We start from the raw sequence: 18,090 nt of genomic DNA, 5'->3' as shown, positions 1-18,090 counted from the left end.
TATTAGTTATTTGTGTAACTAATGGTACATTATGGTGTGCACGTTAAATCTCCAAATATATGATTACAATTATGATGATGTTTTATGCTGGGGGCTTTCTAAACTATTTGATGAAATATAATGGAGTCAAATCGTAGCTGGTATGTTAATAGGACACTTGCAGAACTTTTTTCTGCACTTTGGTGCTGTTATTGAATCCCAGCTACTCACTCTTCCTGACACATGATTTGCCATAGCTTCTTTCTATTGTCTTGTCGGCACCAAAGGTCTCAGAAACTTTTTAAACTCTGTTCTCCCACGTTTTACTTAATGGGCTCAAATCAATTCCAATTTGCTTTTGGTAACAGTGACTTTATATTCAAAAATAGTCACTCATTGGGAGTGAAACAAAGAATACAAAGGGGCAAAGATAGCATAGAAGACCCTCCCGAACACTGATGTCAAAGGATATGGCCAGCACGTGGTTTAACCAACTCACAGGACTCTATACGATTGTACATGGGGGCTGCAGCTGCATTTGACCTGCATAAATTCGCCACGTGGTGAGCTGTGTTGCAGCTGTTTCCCCCAGAATGACCATCATCCGTGAAGAAGTTGACACCTCCTATAAACCTTTTTGTATTCTTTGCATTTCTTTTTCTGAAAAATTTGTTTCCCTTTCCCTCCATCTCCCCAGAGCACTTACTTTACAACAAAGCCATGTAGAAATGGACTTCCTGTTCTTTCCATCTCCGCAATAATATCAGGAGGTGTTTCAAAGAGATCACTTACTTTTATCACTTATATTATTGCAAAGGCACTAGAGAGCTCCTAGAAATAAAGTTGACCCAGCATACTGGCTGAGAAGTACACCTTTGGTCTCTTCTAATTGCCTAATGGCTGACAGGAATATGTTAATACAAAATGAACTAACAGAGGCAGGAAACCCTTTTATCATGTTGCCTTCCTAAATATTAATACATTAATAGGCTGTTGATGTTTATAAACAAAGATTCAGACAAATGCATGTTCCTGTCTTTGATAATGTTCTAAATTAATTGCCATTTCATCTTAATTTAATAAACGACCCTTTCGGTTAAAAAAAATGCTTACACAAGAGAAAAAATTATTGAGATAATGACAGCATAATGAGTATGGATTGTGGTACAAATCTCCTGAAGAGATACCAACATTCCAGAAACATGGTCAGGCATTATTGCATTCAAAATAAAGCAAATTTTTCAGTCTAACATACTTCAGGTTTAACACCACTGTCGTAACGTGGAACAATCCTGGTTATTCCAATTGATGATGAGTGACTGAATCCCTCCTCCCAAGAAGCTTAGCTATGAGTTGCAGAGATCAAATTGGAGCACATATGCCTATTTATTTACCATTATAACAGAAATCAACATGTTGGTCTGCAAAAGCTTAAAGCATTTACTTTCTGGCCCTTTACAGAAAAAAATTGCCAACCCATGGTCTAATATATAGAATTTTGCTAAAAGTGAATAAATTGTGTAAAGCCCCCCCCCCAAAGCATCTTGTTTGTGATCAAAATATATGCCTCAAATGTGAGTAGGGTCAATGATTTATCATGTAGTTAAATAAAGTCTGGCTGGCCACTGGTAACTCCGACATCACAGAGATGCTAAAAAATATCTAATCTGTTTGAGCCCTGATAATTTTGGTCTATAGCTTGACTGAGGTATTTGGTCGGGTTTACTTATAAGTTATGGTTAAACATAAACTGTGACTCAGAAAATCACTTTAAATTTTGTTTAGAGACAATCTAATATAAAATGATTAGCAAAAATGGCAGAATATAAAATTAAATATAATTTGATTCTGAGTCTGTAAAGTGTGTGTGTATTAGGATCTCAGCTTGAGCCTAGAATGCAGACACTGCAGCTGGACAGGCATGTTTGGGCGTGGTCCCTGAGCTGATGGGGACACGTAACTACAGTCCTTCTACTTGAGATCTGATGAACTTTCTGTGAAAGGTCTTGTCCCAATAAAACAAGCTGGGGAGATGAGCTTGACCTAGTCACTAAGCTCCTATTGAATGAGAGAAGTGGTTTTGAGTACATTGTGAAGGTAGTTCCTCAGACAGCCCCATTCCCAGATGCTTGGATCCACTGTGGTACAAGCAACAGCATGCGAGGGTAATGCGACTGACATCTTATCAGACCACCCTTGAAGCAGGTGTTGGAAAGGCAGTCTGCCATGAGCTCTGAGCACATGCTGACTGGGCATGCCCAGAATTCAAGGACTTCACTGTTGTTTCTCTAGGCTGTTTCTCCGAGTTGGGTGTATAGCAAACAGCCTATATCCTAACCCCTTACTGTTTGGAAGGAATCTTCATAATAATGGGCTCTACTGGAGAGACACCGTGTCCTGCCCTTCGTTACTGAAGTGGAAGGAAAGGGGAAGGATTTTCCTTACCATGTCCCAGGCCACCAGTAAATGAGTCTGTGACTTAAATTCATCCATTGAGGACTCTAACTCCATAAAGGTCCTGCAAAGGTGAGAGGAGCACTGGGATCCCGTCAGGAAACCAGGTTGTGTTTGCAGACCCCAGAGGCAGTGTACAACTACAGGACAGCTGCTGGGGTCCTGACCAGATCAATTATTTACACTAAGAGACAGATGATAAGCCTTCTGCTCCGTCCCCAGAGATGCCTCAGTTCCTGCCCACTTTCCCAGTCTGTGTCTTGTCTCTATCCTCCCATCATTGCGTGAGTCACTGCAATTCTGCTAATTAATTCCTTTTCTCCTTAACATGACTAGAGTCAGTTTCTGTTGCTTCAACCAGTGACCCTGACTCATAGAGAACATCCACAGTGTGGTCATTCAAAAATCAAATATATGTGATTCTAAGAATAACCTGAGAGATATTGGAGGGGCTTTGCCCCTCTTTCCCTCCGGCTTTCCTTAGTTTCAGTACCTCATACAAAAGTTTTAGGACAAGCATAAAATCAGCTATGAAAATAAAGAAGCATTAATTTTTCTATTCTGCCAAAGTGCCAAATATGCAATGCTTCAGCAAGATGAAAAATAAATAAACAGGAGAATTATCAGTACCATCTTTTAGGAAACCTATGATAGCCCTCCCCCTCCCAAAAAAAGAGTTCTCACTATTTGAAGCCAACTATATTCAGTATGGACTTTAATATCTATTGGTTATTTCCTCTGCAGGGTTGACCACCTCAGTGGGACCAGATGTCATGTCAGCAATTAAAACTATTTATTTAGAGAAATTGGCTTCGGTGATCTTTTTCATGTCATCTTTGGTGACTGTAGTTCAAATGTGGGAATTTAGTACCTGAACAACAATTCCATTTAGAGGTGACTCATTTTCTTGCTTAACCCCCAGGTCCTTCACAGATTTCTGCAAACAGTACATTCTGCTGCCTGTCTTTGCCCCCAGACCCCTCCCAAATGTATTTCCTCGGGGGACCTCTCCTCAGCTGGTTCACTTCCAGACTCCTCCCAAATCCACTTCTTCCGGGACCGCCCCTTCGCTGGTTCGTCTGATAACTCATACATGTTTAGCTCAGGAGAGATCTTTGAGAAACCTTCTCATAGGAGCTTTGGCTTTTGTTTGTTTGTTTGTTTGTTTGTTTAATATGCAATAAAAAAGAAATTTGGGCTGAAATCACCTTTTCTGTACCTTATTCAAATCTCCATTTTATTACTTGGCACACGTAACTACCCCTTCTTAGTCTTTTTTATTTTTTTAATTTTAGAGAGAGAAAAGAAGGGGGAGAGAGAAACATTGATTTCTTGTTCCACTTATTTATGCCTTCATTGCTTGAGTCTTTTATGTACCCTGACCAGAAATCAAGCCTGCAACCTTAGCGTTTTGGGTCAACGCTCAAACCAGCTGAGCCTTCCAGCCAGGGCTTCCTTCTCAGTCTTTAAGCTTCTTCAGTTTAGGGAATGAGGGCCATTCTTTGCATGCTTGGCACCTGTCACAGTGCCTGGCACACAGTAGCTGTTGGATAAATGTTTGTAAAGCAGAGCTGAAGGATTCCTGTTTAGTGTGCTCTGAAATGCCAATCTGTTATTCCTCCCAAATGGCATTTTAATTTTGGCAGGAGGGATTTTTGGAAACTATTTCTAATTCCAGAGTAGGGTACAGATTTTGGAGGCTTGAAGGCACTGTGTCAGGCTAAGTACGGAGCTCTCTGAAGACACAGGAAGTATTCTAATTTCCTCAGATCACACTTGTAACTGTTGTGTCGGGGATGACCATGGTACACAGAGCTCTTCACAGAGGGTGACATTCTTCTTGGCTCAGCCCTTCACAGAATCCTGGACAAATATCTATAAAATGCAATAGGCTGGTAACAAATCCCTAAATTTCTAGTAAATCTCAAAAAGAACGAAAGAATGAGAAAGCTCAAATGGATATATTTTCAGTAGTGGTCAAAAGTGGTTAAGCTCAAGTTTCCCAGCAAGATGTTCAATGGCAGGTCTACTGCTTCCCCTTCCACCATGACCACGTGCTCAGACGGTGTGACTAGCCATGCCCCGATCCATGCTCCTGGCCTGTTCTCTCTCCTTTCACCCTTCTACAGTCCTCCCTTTGCAGGTGTGTCCAATGTATCTTGACTGAACCACCTAGGAAATCCTTGACTCCTCGGGAATTCTATTCTGAATACTGTTGACAATTTTTCCTGAAGGGCATATAAACTTTCCCATTAAAATTCCCTTCTCTTGGAAATGATTCCCCTGGACACAATTTAGCTTCTTAGTACATCTGATACAGTTCTGTCTCTTGGGACACCAACCTAAGTGTAATTTGGATGTATATGGTATGTGCAGAAGATATCAGGTATGACTTAGATGTATGTCGTATGTACAGGGGTTAGCAGATGTGACTTAGATTACATAGTACAGCAAGAATGTGGAGAAAGGATAGTAGTTTTGCCTTAGGTTGGGTGGGTGAGGTGTCAGGGAAAACACCATAGTGGAGGTTCAGATTGGAGAGAGAGCAGAACTCTTCCAGCGGACAATGGCACATTCCAGGTAGGAGCAAGGATTTGTGAAATAGCAAAATGTGTAAAACATTATGGCATATTGTAACAGTGGAATAAAGGTAGATAACTATAAGAACCTTAATGTCATTGTAAGAAGTGTGAAAGCCGTTCAGAATTTGTGCAGGAGTGTGATGGGACAAGATGGGTATTCAGGAAAACTGTGGTGACAGTGTGGGAAACAGGTTGAAAGGAGTCCAGACTGGAGATGGACAAATCAATACAAGGGACGTTTACAGTAGTCTGAGTGATGGTGAGGCGAGGACTTAATCTATGCTAGCCAAAGTGTGACACACAGAAGGAAACTGATTGGAAAGATGTTAATAAAGTACCAGTCATAGGCATATAGATGCAGGAGAAGGAAGAGCCAAGAAAGACCCAGAGGTTTGTGGTCTAAGTGACAAAACTGTCCACAGTGCCGTCCACTTATCTTAGTGAATGAAATAAGGAGCAACAAAAATTAGAGACAGATGTTTATTTCAGTTTGAACATTTTTTTTATAGGGACAGAGAGGGAGTCAGAGAGAGGGATAGATAGGGACAGACAGGAATGAAGAGAGATGAGAAGCATCAATCATCAATGTTTCGTTGTGACACCTTAGTTGTTCATTGATTGCTTTCTCATATGTGCCTTGACCGCAGGCTTTCAGCAGACTGAGTAACCCCTTGCTTGAGGCAGCGACCTTGGGTCCAAGCCGGTGAGTTTTGCTCAAGCCAGATGAGCCCGCGCTCAAGCTGACGACCTCGGGGTCTCGAACCTGGGTCTTTCCGCATCCCAGTCTGACGCTCTATCCACTAAGCCACCGCCTGGTCAGGCTCAGTTTGAACATTTTGAATATAAAGTGCTCTTGGACTTTGCAGCTAGAGCTGTTTCACAAGCTGAATAATGATGGATTAGAGGGGAAGTCTGAATTAGAGATTTGGATTTGGGGTGTTAGACTCACTACGCGTGTGAGCAGGGGCAAGTTGTTAAGTTCTCTATCCATCAGCTTCTTCATCTATAAAATGAGATAACAGTTCTTACATCATAGAGTTATTACAAATGTTAAGTGACTTTAATACATGTAAATTTCTTAGAACCATGCTGGGCACTATATGTAAGTATCAGCTATCATTTATTGTTATTACTGTTATTGCTCCTCACTAAGTACCCTCATTACATTTATTTTTTTGAACTCCAGTATTAACTTTTTTTCAGTTCTACTGAGGTATAATTGACAATTAAAGTTGTAAGATATTTGAAGTGTTCAAGATGATGATTGAATACATGTATGCGTTGTAAAAGGGTTTCCCCCATCCAGTTAATTATCACATCTTTCACTAACATATTTACCTTTTCAGTGTGGATGACAGCATTTCAGTTCTACTCTCTTGGCAAATTTCAAATAATACAACACAATGCTGTTAACTGCAGTCATCATGTCACACATTAGATCCTCAGATCTTATTCACTGTACAGGTGAAAGTTTGTACCCCTTCACCTACCCCTTCCTGTTACCGCCCCCCCCAAACCCTGACAACAACTTCTCTACTGTTTCTGAATTCCACTGTTTCTTTTTTTAGATTTGATATATAATTGATATCATGCAGTCTTTGTGTTTTTCCACCTGGTGTATTTCACTTAGCATATGCCTTCTAAGTTCATCCATGTTGACAAATTATAGAATTTCCTTCTATATTAAAGCCGAATAATATTATTTTGTACATAGAACATTTTCTTGATCCATTCATTTGTTGACTATTGTATGTATTCTTTTTTATTATTTTATTTATGAATTTTTAAAGAGAGAGGAAGTGAGAAACAGAAACAACAATCTGTTTTTGCATGTGTCTTGACTGGGGGTCAAAACCACAACCTTTGTTTATCAGGAGGACATTCTGACTAACCAAGCCACCCAACAAGGGCATTGCATGTATTCTTTATCTGTCTCCTCCAAGCTTCTTTACTTCATCCTGCCAACCCTCCTTGGTGAGCACCCCAGTTCTGACAGTTCATGCAAAGTTTTGCAGTGGCCTCATCTTTATGCATTTTATCAAAAAAACAACAACAGTGTAATCTGAAATGAGTTACGTTTATTGCTAGTTTGAAGAAGCCCCGGAAACGTCTGCTAGGGAAGTTCTATTGCTGTCGGTTCTCTGAGTCCACGCCAATACCCTCCCTGGGGTGCAGTGAAGAATGCCAATGCTACTAGTTCCTCTGTTGTTTTTACAAAAACAACTTTGTTCTTTCTTGGTTATAGAATTGACACAGGCACATTGTACAAATCTTGGAAAGAAAACAAAAAAGTATAAAGAAGAAAGTAAAAGTCATTTATAATAAAGGCATAACCATTATATGAATATTTATTATTTGTTTATCTTTGAAACTTTCTTCCTTGGGAGATGTGGGCAAAGGGTGACCGCCACCCCACCCCTCGACACACACCTATTCTACCTGCACGCTGGCCCTGCTTCTGCTACTCTGGGCAGGTGATGTAGATGTTCATTTGGTCTTCAGGTTTTAGAAAGTTGTCAGGCTGGAATTAAATGCAGCATTTGTTGGAGGGTCCTGGCTGAATTCCAGCTGAAGCTTCAATGGTTTGAGGGTCTCAGTTGTAGCTTCAATTGGATTAGTTACTCATTAGTTCTTCTTCTGACCCTGGGTGGAGGGCTGCAGGCATGGGTAAATCAGGAGTGCCTGCCTTTAGTGAAGGGAGTCCTGCCGAGTGGGTTCTGTAAATCATCCCACCAGAGAGGAAGAGTTCTGTAGGGATCAAAGTCTCTGGGAAAATGCAGGGTGTCACTGACCCCCCCAGCTGACTCCACCCACAGGCAACCCCTCTCCAAGTGAGGACCTGTGGAGGTGGAACGCCACTTCTAGGGCATTTTGCTGATACAACATCTTGATCTACCATGCAGAACCTGCATGCTTACTGAACACCAACCCTGCCTAAGTTTTACAAACATGTTGTACACATGCCCAGGTTTAGCACTGTCAGCAGCCTAGCTGTTGCTATTTTGATATTTTGATGATAGACAAAATCTGGGATGCAAAAATCAGTTTACGGCCCAATGTATATCAGTTAGTAAATGTGAAAAGCTTATAAGGACTAATTAGTCCAGAGACCAAACTGGCAGAAGATGTTGCTTAAACATTCTGGTCATGTAAGAAGACGGTCAGCATGCCCTGAGCCTTGAACCAGAGGAAATCAAAATACACTGAGTCCAACAGTATCCAAATCCCTAATTGCTGCTGATTTGAATCTGGCAGTAAATTTTGCATAATACCAATAAATGACCTTTCTTTGGGGGGCCACTGGCATGATTGTTAGGACCTTGTAACAAATACCTAGTGCCATTTAATGATGGAATGACATATCTCTGATATGCAAATTTTTACAGCACAGCAATTAAGCAGTTTAGAATTTTACGACAGTGTTTGGGCTTTCTACAACAAGAAAGGGGGGCAATAAAGGCCTGTGATGGATGAGCTAATCCCCACTGGAAATATACCATGTAATGTTGTGGAGACAATGCATTATGGACAGCATTGTGATGATTGCTTGTTAATCTCCCTTCCCATCCTCCCCCAGACCCCAAGGAAGCCCTTGTTCCTGCTCCCCCAGCCCCCAACCACCCACAGGGTGCACAACTCCAAACTGCACGGCAGCCACGTTGTTGGGACGTGAGTCTGGGGTACAGATGGGAAAGTCGGGGCATAGCAATCTGCTGTGTGCACAGAATACAGAGCAAAAGAAGCTTGCATCAAGGCAGCTTGTCAGCAGGGGACAGGACTGAGGGCCATATGCCACTCTTCTTCTCCCTTCTGTCACCACGTCTGCCACCTCATCCTTCTGTCAGGGGACACTAATGATGAACATGTTTTAAACAGTTTTGTTTACCTAGCAACAGCTTTTCTAAGAGGGGGTCTTAATTAGTCACCTTTAACAATTTTTGGTTTGGGTTTTTTTTTAAGCATGCATTCATTTGTTCATTCATCTGGAAGAATCTCCCTCTTGCTCATTCCACACACAGCCTCTTCCCCCACCTCCACACCCCGGAGGCTGTTGTTACTGTTTCCATGAAAAAGTGGGTCTGCGTCACAAAACTAGTTTTAATAGCTCTATGCCATTTTTCTTTCTTTCGTACTTGCTTTAATTCCACAATTAGCTTGGAAGGTAGATTTTCCCCACTTGTCAGAGGCAGTATTCCTTTGTGAAGCTCTTCAAATAGGATCTGCATTTTAAAATGAAATCCCATTTGGCAAATTTTTTTTTTATAATTTTGTGCTCCTGACTGTAGTCACTTTCTCATTAAAGGAGCAGGGTCAGAGCTGATTTAGCAACTTGCTCAGTCATGACAGGAAAAAAAAGAAAAGTCGAATTTGAATTTCACCGATTATGTTTAGTTGTTGTTGTTGTTTTAATGTGATTCACAAAGCACGGTGAAAGCAAAGTGGTCTCCTAGTGTTTTCTGAGTTCCTTTTGCCTTTGGTTCCTTTTATTTAGTATAAAGAAATTGCGATACTATGAATTCATAGATTTCTATTTACACAAAATAATGCTAAATTTTAAAATATCTGTTAAGGTGTAATATATTAAATTCAAGATGAGTTAGAAATAAATTCTATAATAGCACCATCCTATATGTTGGGAGTAAAATGCATTTCTTTTTCTTTCTTTTCTTTTTGTAGTGAAATTTATGAAGAGTGGGTTAACAACCAAAAGACAATGCCTCCAAGTGTGTTTAATCATTAACTCTCATTAGACAATAGCGTCCATAAAAATCAAATGACACAGGCTAATTCCTACAGGAATACCTCTGCTTTTACATTATTGAAACAACTTCTGCTTTATTGTAAAAACAAAAACAAACAAACAACAAAAAAAACACCTCTTTTAAGCCACTAGTTGTTTCTCTTAAAACCCATGATCTGGTTAAGCCACTGCTGAATATCAAGCTTCACATTTATTTAGAAGAAAGTGGAATGATTAAAATGTAGGCATACTGAGAACAGAAAAAATCTGATCTCAAGAAGACATCTCTTAGAATATATATTATATTTTTGTTGGTAATTTTTTGGGGTTGTAATAAGTTAAATAATCTTTTTCTTTTTTTTTTTTGTATTTTTTCTGAAGCTGGAAACGGGGAGGCAGTCAGACGGACTCCCGCATTCGCCCGACCGGGATCCACCCGGCACGTCCACCAGGGGGCGACGCTCTGCGCATCCGGGTGTCGCTCTGTCGCCTGGGGCAGAGGCCAAGGAGCCATCCCCAGCGCCCGGGCCATCTTTGCTCCAATGGAGCCCCGGCTGTGGGAGGGGAAGAAAGAGACAGAGAGGAAGGAGAGGGGGAGGGGTGGAGAAGCAGATGGGCGCCTCTCCTGTGTGCCCTGGCCGGGAATCGAAGCCAGGACTCCTGCATGCCAGGCCGATGCTCTACCACTGAGCCAACCAGACAGGGCCTAAATAATCATTTTTAATGAATATTTTTCTCCATACAAATTACAGTATTCTAGAGATAGTTTTTAGTTTAGAACTTTAAAGAGGAATATTTTATAGTCAACTGATATTTAACAATTTTAATTAATAGCCTTTACTCTTAGAACAGTTCTAGGTTTATGGAAAAATTGAGGAGAAAGTTCAAATAGTTTCCCTATATCCCCTTACTCCCTCCTATAGTTCCCTCTATTATTAGTATTTTGTATTAGTATGGAACATTTGTTACAACTGATGGACCAATATTGGTACATTATTATTCAATAAAATCCATCATTTACATTAGGGTTTACTCTTTGTGTTATACAGTTCAATGGGTTTTGACAAATGCATATCTACACATATCCACCATTACAATATCATATGGAATAGTTTCACTGCCCTGAATACCCCAAGTCTACCTGTTCATTCTACCTTCTATCCCCAACCCTTGGTCACCACTGATCTTTTAACTGTCCCTATAGCTTTGCCTCTTCCAGAATGTCATATAGTTGGAGTCATACATTAGGTGGGCTTTTCATATTGACTTCTTTCATTTAGTAATAGGCATTTAAGATTCCTCGGTGTCTTTTCTTTTTTTTTTTTTTTTTTTTTTTTTGTATTTTTCTGAAGCTGGAAACCGGGAGAGACAGTCAGACTCCCGCATGCGCCCGACCAGGATTCACCCGGCACGCCCACCAGGGGGGTGACCCTCTGCCCACCAGGGGGTGATGCTCTGCCCCTCCAGGGCGTCACTCTGTTGCGACCAGAGCCACTCTAGCGCCTGGGGCAGAGGCCAAGGAGCCATCCCCAGGGTCCGGACCATCTTTGCTCCAATGGAGCCTCGGCTGCGGGAGGGGAAGAGAGAGACAGAGAGGAAGGAGAATGGGAGGGGTGGAGAAGCAGATGGGCGCCTCTCCTGTGTGCCCTGGCCGGGAATCGAACCCGGGACTTCTGCACGCCAGGCCGACGCTCTACCACTGAGCCAACCGGCCAGGGCCTCCTCGGTGTCTTTTCATAGCTTGACAGCTCATTTATTTTCCTGCCAAATAATATTCCATTGTATGGATGTACCAACATGGATTTTTATAACATTTAATTATCTAAACCCATCTAAAAGTGGGGGAGAGGGGTTATCTACCTTTCAAAGGTAATTGAAAAATATGTATTTTATGGCTTTCTTAATTCTTAAATTTGAAAAAGTTGTTTGCTTAAGTAGTTTGGCTTTGATTTTGAGCTAACTAGTAACATATGCATTATAATTACTTAGTGTAAGCTGCATAAAATATTAAATTAAAAATCCTGAAAGATGATATGGTCAGGGGAGGATGCTTGATGAGATTTATAGTTAACCAAGAAGTGTCATGTCATCTGATGTGTATGCCAAATGAGGAGGTACAAAATCATTCTATGTATAAGTATGCGTGTGTGTGTGTGTGTGTGTGTGTGTGTGTGTGTGTAACTGGCCAGGAATTCTTTGTCAGGAAGATGGGCATAGCAAGCCACCTTGGCAGACTTGTGAAGAATCACTTGGTAGAGGCCTCTCAAATACATTTTCTAGGATGAGCAAGTACCAATCTTTCTAAGGCAGCAATAGAACAGAAACTGTCATGATTGACGAATACTGCCTCTTACAATATTACTTGATGTAACATCAAATTTGAAATTGTTTAAGAATCAGGAGTCTTTGGGGAGAAAGATTGAAACACTGGTGAACTTTCTTTTCAGAATCAACATGATTAAAATCAAACTGAGAAATTTAGATGGTCCCAGACGAGGTCCACAGCTTGTAAAGAACCTGAGTCTCTGAAGTAGAACTCACATGTTGGAAGTAGAAGTCAGGGCTTAAACCTAAGTCCCATACAGGCACCATGTGTATTTGGGTTTGGAAGCTGACACTGGAGCTGCCTCCACAGGATCAATTTGCTTCTCAAATGGGTATGGCCCGGAGGAGCAAGACCAGGAATCCCCAAAGTTGGGTGGCACTGCAGCTCACTAGGGATCTGAGCCTGCAAGCACCACCTCAGCCAGGAAAGTGCTGTGGGCAACTATGCAAGACAGCACCTGGAATTAACATGATTCCTCTTCACTTTCCACCTGGTATATAAAAGCCAAAGATCTGTATTAAGTAATTTACCTCCAGTGCTATTGGATAATTCAAGGAGTGGGGAGGTCTCAATAAGAAGGTTTCCTGCTCATGGTACTTATTGAAAAAAAATAATAACCATTAAAAAATGTGGCTTCATTTGTATGACAAGCTGGTGAAGAGAACCATTTCACATGTTCTAGCTCAGAAAGGAGTAACTTCTTTCACATCTAAAAGCATATATATAAAACATCACCTCTGCCTTCCCACAGAGCATGCAGAACACTGATGGGGAAAAAAGAATCAAAAGGTTACCCAATGCACAGATCACGTAGAGAGATGAACTGAGTCTCAGTGACTTACACAGAAAAACCAGTCCCTTGCTAATGAGTAATGCAGTACAAACACTTTCTTGGGCATGCTACAGAGCTGAAAAGTTTTTTTTTGAAACACACCTTTCTCTTTTTTTTCTTGCTTTTAAAATGCACATTAAAAATATTGTATATTTTAGCATCACTCACGTTGGCTTTTGTGAAGTGGTTGTCACTAGCTGCAATGCTCAAGTCTGGCCAGAGTTGTGTTATGTTATTACCACTACAACTTTTTTCTGTGCTTGGTTGGCACTATGAGTTGAGCTGTTGTTAAAGTTTGCTTGATTGTTGTTGGAGAACTTTTTATTGATTACTTGAGATAGATTTTTTTTTTAATCAGCATCAATGGGTATCAGAGACTTTGAAGAAAATTCCAAAGGAGCACTTTTCCACATCCCAGTCTGACGCTCTATCCATTGCGCCACCACCTGGTCAGGCCAAAGGAGCACTTTTAAAGAAAGAGTACATCACTGAAGCCTCTATTGGTACAGACACATAATTATGTGGAAATGAGAAAGCATTTCTCTGTAATTTAAGTAACAGCCTATTTGGGGTGGGGGAGGCTTTTCTTAATGATAAAGAAAATAATGGGGCATATTTTTAGTAAAGATTTCTTAGTTACATAGCAGATAAGCTGCTGCATAAAAGCCTGAAGCTAGTCTGTAAGATACTGTAATCGTACGTAGAAGGATGTCATTATCAGGGTTCTAAAATTCATAGACTGTACAACACCAAGTGAAGCTTAGTGTAAACTATGGACTTCAGGCGATGACACGTCATGTAGGTTCATCAAGTGCAATAAATGTCCAACTCTGGGCCTGACCTGTGGTGGCGCAGTGGATAAAGCATCAATTGGAATGCTGAGGTCGCCGGTTCAAAACCCTGGGCTTGCCTGGTCAAGGCACATATGGAAGTTGATGGTTCCTGCTCCTCCCCCTTCTCTCTCTCTCTCTCTCTCTCTCTCTCTTCTCTAAAATGAATAAATAAATAAAAATAATAAATGTCCAACCCTGGTGATGGACAGTGACAGTAAGGAGGCTCTATATGTGTGGGGCTGGGAGTATATAGGAAATCTTTACTTTCTTCTGCTCAGTTTTGCTGTAAACCTAACATTGCTATAAAAAATAAAGTCTATTTTAAAAATCAACTGTGTGACAGACCCCATGCCAAAGTTTTAGAAAGCACGGCAAGAAAATCACCTGACTCTGGAAACAGGAGTCTAACGAGACACACAGACACTGAACCTATATATAACATAAGAAATTGTTCTGTAAACTGATTTATAGATAAATTTTAAAAAATAAAACAAAATGAAGACAAACAGAAACGAGGACAGTAGGGTTCCCAGTAGCACACAGGAAAAAGGGGTTGCACTCAAGGAAATGTTTTTCAAGCCTTTTGACTATTATGTTTTGCACTAAGAAATATGATTTAGACTGCAACCCAATACACATGCTCACACAAAACTGAAACAGACATTTTATGAAACAACACTTTACGTTTCTATGCTGTTCCTTTTCATTTGATTCTACACATTTTTTTTTCTTGCTGCTATTAATTTTATGCCCTTTAATTAGTGATAACCCGCAGTTTGAAAAACACTGACAGCTCTGGGATGGAGTGGGGATTATGGGTGACAGAAAGACATTCCCAGTGGAAGGAGTATGTATAGGTTTCCTGAAGTGAATGCACTCTTTGTTTACATTTCCTTCTAGGGTGCCTTCTTGTACTGAAGTCACTGCAGTAGGAAGACTAGAGAAACGGAACTGAGTCAGACACCACCTCACTGTAATTTTTAAGTGGTTACAACTGGGAGGATATGGCATCTGCATGATAGTAGGCAGGTGCCTTTTGCCTCTGGTATCAGCATGTCCTGACCTTTGCATTGTGACTCTAGCAGGGCATACAGGAAATTAATGGTGACTTCTCATTCCTGCTCTTTTTCAATGATTGTATAAGCATTTAGTTCCCTGTGTTACATCTCTTTCTTCTCAAAATTGAAAATAATCAAAGCCTAATTATATGTTGATTACAACAAACACAATTTAAATATAATGACAAAGATAAATTAAGAATGAAAGGATGAAAGAATATATACCATGCAAACACTAATTATTAAAAAGCTGGTAGCTATAGTAATATCAATGTGGACTTTTTTGTGTGTGTGACAGAGAGACAGAGAGAGGGACAGATAAGGACAGACAGGAATGGAGAGAGATGAGAAGCATAAATTCTTTGTTGTGGCACCTTAATTGTTCATTGGTAGCTTTCTCATATGTGCCTTGACTGGGAGGCTACAGCAGACTGAGTGACCCCTTGCTCAAGCCAGAGACCTTGGGTTCAAGCTGATTAACTGTTCTCAAACCAGATAAACCCACACTCAAGCTGGCAACATTGGGGTTTCGAAGCTGGGTCCTCTGCATCCCAGTCCGACGCTCTATCCACTGCGCCACCTCCTGGTCAGGCATCAATGTGGACTTTAAAGCAAGAAATATTAGCAGAGATAAGGGGGAATATTTCACAATGACAGAGGACTAGCTCATCAGGAAGACAATACTCCTAAATATCTTAAATATGTATGCATCTAATAAAAGAGTTTCAAAATACATGAAGCAAAAACCAAAGAAACTAAAAGGAGAAATAGATAAGTCTACAATTACAGTGTGAACTTAAAAATTTCTTTCAGTAGTTGCTTAAACAAATAGACAAAAATAATCAAGATATAGAAGATTTGAACAACTATCAGTAAATATTCCCAAACTAGTATTTTTAAAACATCACTTCCAATATTAGTAGGATATACATTCTTTTCAAGTGCACAGGGAACATTCACCAAGATAGACCAAAATCTAAATCTAATCCATAAAAAAGTCTCAATAAATTTATAAAAATTAAAATCATGCCAAAATATATTATCTGATCAAAGTGAAATTAAATTAGAAATCAGTAATCAAAAGATATATGTAAAATCTCTGGATATTTGAAAAATTAAAGGACATATTTCTAAATAATTTGTGGCTCAAAAAAGAAATCACAAAGGAAATTTCAAACATTTTTGAAACACATATGGGCTTAAAATTTGCAAGATACAGCTAATGCAGTGCTTAAAAGAAAATTTATATATTTTAAAAAGAAAAAGAAGCTAGACATAAGAATATATATTGTGTGATTTGGAATTATATTATGTACAAAAACAGACAAAGCTAACCTATGCCCTTTTAGAAGTCAGAGTAGTGATTCTCTTTGTTGGTGTAAGTAGTCTGTGGAGAGGTGCATAAGGACAGCTTCTTGGACATTAGTACTATTCTGTTTTTTTATCTGGACCCAGGATGAGTAGAGTACTTGCCCATGTCTACCTCTGTACAGAAATCCCTAACCATCGACTCTATGGCTAGCCAGACCAAGTTTGAGACCCAACTCCACCATGAGTGGTTGACAATTCACTTCCTGTCTTAAGTTTCTTAAATGTGGAAATATCCCATGAATACCTACCTAGTCAGGTCTTTGTGAGAATTAAAGCACTAAATAAATGTTGGCTCCATGATAATTCATTGCTACTGCCTCATTCAAAGCTTCTCTATGGAGGTCCAGTTAAGGGTATGGGAGAGGAAAGCCTTGGACAGATCTCAAAGACTTGTTTTTTCAAATCTTGAAATTCTGCTCTGTAGAAGAAAACTTGGTTAAAAAGTTAGCAATCCATGCTGTTTTATAACAAGGCAACAGATTCTTTTATAACATTTCACAGGTGTCACAGGTATACAGGAAATTATAGATAATGCTATGTTTAAAGGACCAAAATTGAAGGGTGCTCAGGTATAAAGCTTCTGTCTGCAGGTCCTTTTATGTTAGTGGTGGTCCCTTAAACTGCAATGTTATTCTTTTTTCCTCTCTTTAAATAAGAATGTCTATGCATCCTGTATGGCTCACTTAAATGCCACTACATTGATAAGCCCATCTCAAATTGCTATAATCCATACTAATCCTCCCTTCCTTCAAACTCCTGTGACACTTATGTTTATGGCACTTTTATTGTTCTTAATCACATTGTAACTGCATTGTAATTTAGCCGGTTCTTGTTTAACCGTCTTCTCATTGAAATGGTAAGATATTAGACAGCAAAGACTTCTTTTCCCAGTCTTTTCTGCCAAGGTTAGAAAGGTCAGGGAAGAAAACAGTTGTCTTATTCATGGTTTCCGGAACAATTTTGGCCGAGGACCGGCCTGGAGCGTGGTACACAGCTAGTCCTGTTGGATGAAAGCTTCAGAGTCCCTGAAATGTTTCCTGAAAAGCTTAAATAGCACACAAAAACATGACTTTGATTCCTGGCCGGTTGGTTCAGCGGTAGAGCGTCGGCCTGGCGTGCGGGGGACCCCGGTTCGATTCCCGGCCAGAGCACACAGGAGAAGCGCTCATTTGCTTCTCCACCACCCCCCCTTCCTTCCTCTCTGTCTCTCTCTTCCCCTCCCTCAGCCAAGGCTCCATGGGAGCAAAGATGGCCCGGGCGCTGGGGATGGCTCCTTGGCCTCTGCCCCAGGCACTAGAGTGGCTCTGGTCGGGGCAGAGGGCAGAGCGACGCCCCGGAGGGGCAGAGCATCGCCCCCTGGTGGGCAGAGCGTCGCCCCTGGTGGGCGTGCCGGGTGGATCCCGGTCGGGTGCATGTAGGAGTCTGTCTGACTGTCTCTCCCCGTTTCCAGCTTCAGAAAAATACAAACAAACAAAAAAACCAAAAAAAAACACATGACTTTGCTAGAGAAGTTGATGACAAACTATAACGGAATAGTGCTAAGAATAAAAACCTTTCTTACTCTCCTAAAACGAGGCTCAAAATCTGCATTTTTAGGGACCTCTTCTGCCTATTCTTACTGTCAATGAAGTTTTAAAATCTATAAAATATGGTTTTATCTGCTATTTATTTCCACGAACTACACTGAATGCCTTTCTTGTTATGAGTATTATTTTTGAAAGCATTTTAATATAAGTACCAAATAATCTATTGTAGGCACAGAACATAATTTATTTCATCATTCTTCACTCTTGAAAACTTAGCTTATTTCCAAGTGTCACTATATAAATAATGCTTTGGTTCTTTCTGTGCAAAAATATGTAACTGTTTTTCTGATTTTTTTCCTTTCGATAGAGTCCAATGAATTGCAGAGGT

The sequence above is a fragment of the Saccopteryx bilineata genome, chromosome 12 (genome assembly GCF_036850765.1).
Source record: "Saccopteryx bilineata isolate mSacBil1 chromosome 12, mSacBil1_pri_phased_curated, whole genome shotgun sequence".
NCBI classification, from domain to species: domain Eukaryota; kingdom Metazoa; phylum Chordata; class Mammalia; order Chiroptera; family Emballonuridae; genus Saccopteryx; species Saccopteryx bilineata.
Note: the sequence above shows the minus strand (reverse complement) of the source record.